The sequence below is a fragment of the Eurosta solidaginis genome, chromosome 2 (assembly GCF_040869045.1).
Source record: "Eurosta solidaginis isolate ZX-2024a chromosome 2, ASM4086904v1, whole genome shotgun sequence".
NCBI classification, from domain to species: Eukaryota; Metazoa; Arthropoda; class Insecta; order Diptera; family Tephritidae; genus Eurosta; species Eurosta solidaginis.
This window is the reverse complement of record NC_090320.1, coordinates 93,010,043-93,014,204: the sequence shown is the minus strand read 5'-3', so window position 1 is coordinate 93,014,204 and position 4,162 is coordinate 93,010,043. Positions and strand designations below refer to the sequence as shown.

General features: G+C 42.0%; 1 long non-coding RNA gene across 1 annotated transcript; it reads left to right on the top strand.

Moving 5' to 3' along the window:
- The first annotated feature begins 1,189 nt into the window (after positions 1-1,189).
- LOC137242278 (uncharacterized) lies at positions 1,190-3,422 on the top strand. The gene is made up of 3 exons (XR_010950165.1): positions 1,190-2,559; positions 2,623-2,857; positions 2,928-3,422. It is a non-coding gene; the product is annotated as an uncharacterized lncRNA (long non-coding RNA).
- Positions 3,423-4,162: the final 740 nt, after the last annotated feature.

Below are 4,162 nucleotides of genomic sequence, written 5' to 3'. Positions count from 1 at the left end.
TTAATTATGGCACCTCCCCACTCCGCTGCGACAATTCTGCCGCATAGAAGTTTGCTAATAAATTCAACCAAAGCCGCCTCGACTCCTAAACCCACCAGAGTTCTTTCGATTGCCCCCGGTAAGACATTGTTAAAAGCTCCCTCGATGTCTAGAAAGGCACCCAGAGCATACTCTTTGTGTTCTAGGGACCCGTCTATTTGCTTTACAATCGCATGGAGAGCCATTTCCGTCGATCTGCCCTTGCAGTACGCATGCTGTGAAGCCAACAGTAACCCCCGAGATATCCTTTCCTGTAGGTACAGGTCAATCAACCGCTCAAACGTCTTAAGAAGAAACGACGAGAGACTGATTGGCCTGAAATCCTTAGGTGATACATGAGAGCTTCTGCCGGCCTTCGGAATGAAAATAACCCTAACCGTGTGCCAAGACTTCGGGATATAGTTAAGCCTGAGGCAGTTAGTGTATATGATGGCCAACCAGCGGCAGGAAATTCCCAAAGACCTTTGAAGCTGCGCAGGAATGATTCCATCCGGGCCCGGAGACTTATAGGGCTTGAACGACCCTATAGCCCAGGTTATTTGACTTTCCCGTTTTGGAATGGCAGGCACTTCTGCATGGCCAACGACCGCTGACCATGCAGGCGAAGATCCCTGCGCAACTGGGACATCGGGAAAATGATTGTCCAGTAAAAGCCTTAGGGACTCCTCGCTACTCATCGACCAGTCCCCACCATCATCTCTCAGATAACCCAGAGGAGCGGGGTTCCTATAGAGTATTTTTCTAAATCTCGCGGATTCATTGCAGCCTTCTACGTTTTCGCAGAAGCTTCGCCATGCATCTCGCTTGGCTATCCTTATTTCATATTTATAAATCCCCAGACTCACCTTATAGAACTCCCAGTCCGAGGGTAATTTACTCCTCCTGGCTCTGTTGAAGAGCCGCCGACTGGTCGCTCTTAGGTCGTCAAGAGAATCCGACCACCAGGGCGGCTTGCCCTTCCCCCTGTAAGCTTTCAATGGGCAGGACAGCTGAAAGGCGCTATTGCTTGCCGAGGTGAAGTTTTCCACCAGAACGTCTATCTCAGATTCGGACAGGCCCGAACTAATGATAGGCACCGCAGGCAGTATCTCTCCCAGCTTCCTGCAATACAAGTCCCAGTTAGTACTTTTAGGGTTCCTAAAATATATTTTACTGGGACGTTCTTCATTCACAGAGAACTGAATATATCGGTGATCAGAGAAGGAGTGCTCGTTGAGAACCCTCCATCCAGATATCCGACCTTCCAGTTCTCTACTAACCAGGGTGAGGTCCAGGACCTCCTCCCTTACCGCAGTAATAAAAGTCGGGTCATTCCCCCTATTACATATACAAAGTCCCTCATCTACAATAAAAGTAAATAAAGACTCACCTCTAGTGTTGGTATCCGAGTTTCCCCAAACGCTATGATGGGCATTAGCATCGGCACCGATGATCACGCCAACACCTTTCCGCCTTGCTTCAGCGGTGATTTCACCCAGTATCGCAGGTGGTGGTCCCTCTACGTCCCCGTGGGGTATGTACGCTGACACCACCCACATTTCATTACTTCCTCGCTCGAGGCAGACCGTGGTTACGTCAGCATTGCTGAAATTAGAGAGAATAAAAGCTTTAATCTCTTTTTTTTAACAAGCACACAGGATCTAGGCCTACTTGCCTCCCCATGCACCAAGGTGTTAAATTTTCCAGTCCTTAATCCAGAAAAAACAAAAAAAAGTCCCCCCTCAAGGCCGCTATCCGGAGCCGATTGTGTAGTCGCCCTTTAACGGTCTCGTGGTTATCTATGCTACGCAGGGAGGCCACACGAGGGTTGACGCATTACCTTATGAGTAATGCGTTCAGAGCCAGACCGGACGCGAACCGGGAAAATCTTCAACCGCACCTACACCACCAACTTAACGGCGACGGAGCCGGAACGTACCTTGAGGCCCGCCACGGTTTTAACGGGACGTGGGCAGGTGCAGCATTAGCCTACCAGCCATTTCGGTAGGGTTTCACCCCGACTTACTAAAGTGGCAGAATACCGCACCTACCAGCCCAAAGTCATCTAGTCAAAATTTAATGTCAAATCAAAGCCCTAAAACAGTCCAGTTCGTCACCGTTGTGTACCGATCTTGACTCTTAAAGAGTCCTCCCTCCCAGGCACAATGACTCAGGGGGTGCGGGTTTTATCGAGTTGTCCTCTCTAGATCCGCCATTATCAGTAGAAGCAGGGGCACCTCGTGCAGGACGTGAAAACTAATCACGCGTGACATTCGTCATTATGGCCGGTCTAAGACTGATATCAGTCCCTGATCCAGAGCCTGTAACCACTTATGATATCCAAGCCAAGTATCTTAGCCCCCATCATCACGAGAAATGTAAGTATTTTTGTGTAAATATTATAAAAAATTCTAAATAATTCATATTTACTAAATTTTTTCAGAAAAGAATCAAGGAAACGTTGGACGATGGAGGATACGCAGGAAAAAGAAGTATGCTTACGTGAACTTGTTGGAAGATATGTTTGCACGAGGCTTTTTGGTATGTTTATTTTACTAAATTTCGTATTCAAAAGGTTGATTATGTTTTATATTGATTTTGTAGGATACCACTGTAACAATAAAGGCGTTGGAGGCGAAGATGCGCACTTTTTTGATCGCTTATAAAAGCGCCAAAGACAACAACAGACAGACCGGTGCAACATATTGCCAAGCTCCATTTATGGAAGAAATGGATGAGATTTTTGGCCGTGAGCCAATAATCTCAAATTCTCACACCCTCAATTTAGGCTCAAGAATGCAAAGGCCATTATCTGAGAGGTGTTCGTTGGCTGCTGTTGGTAAACATTTCACTAATTGGTCACCTATTAGTTTATCTTACATACAATATTTGTTTATATTTATTGATAGAGTCATGTTTACTTCCTGATACCCTGTTGTTCAGTCAAAACTCATCATCGAACACAGAGTATCTGTGCAATATGGCTTCCACGTCAAGGGGTTTGTGGAATTGCAATCGCGATCCTTTAGGAGATGTACCATCATCCAGTGGAAACTCATTTTCCAGCCCAGAGTCATTGTGCTATGTAGCCTCCAACCTTTGACTATTGGAACAAGCAATCCCCGAAAAGAAAGAGTGCAAAGGAGAATTATTATGAAAAAAAGTTGGAGTTGAAAAGACAATTTTACGAAGATATAAAAAGTATGATTTCGGAGAAATTAAATGCTCATTAAGCCAAGGATCTCAAGCTTTTGTGTACTCAGTGCATCTGTTGTATAAACTTGGGAGAGCGTGAGCCTAACGTGTTGTGAAGCACCTGAAAAATGCTGAAATACATTGAATCAAATTCATTTGCTTAAATGTTTTAGTAAACAACTTGTACGTATGTTACACTTACACTTCAGTACTTCTGCAATCCCCTTCAAGTGTTGTATGACTGTGATATTATCACAAGTATTGAAGTGTAAGTGTGTCATACGTATATTTAAGCAAATAAATTTGATTCAATGTATTTCAGCATTTTTCAGGTGCTTCACAACACGTTAGGCTCACGCTCTCCCAAGTTTATACAACACATGCACTGAGTACACAAAAGCGTAAACACCACGATCGAAAAAATATTTTTCTTCTTCTTAAGATTTCTGAAACTTCACATAAATTTTCTTAAAGAAAAATTTAAGTAGAAGGTCGAAAATCTTAAGCTGAAGCAATTGATCAATTTTTATTAAGATGGAAATGAATTTTAAATTTAAAAAATTAAAAAAAAAAACAATGAATTTAAAATGTGATAAGCAATGAATTTAAAAACTTAGTGATAGTCTATTTATTTCCAAATTCAGGGCTAAGGGTAAATTGAGTATTTAACAAAAAATAATCGGTAGTTTTTTAGAACTTTAAAATTAAAAAAGTTAAAAAACAAAAAAAAAACAATAATGAATTTAAAATGTGATAAGCAATGAATTTAGAAACTTAGTGGTAGTGTATTTATTTCGAAGGGCTAAGGATAAATTAAGTATTAAAAAAATAATCGTTAGTATTTTAGGCAAGTAAGCGAATTTATGAACTAAATTATGTGATGAATGTGTGCAAAGATGTATGTAAATTTAAAATGATTGAATAGAGGAATTTAATTTTGTGTTACTTA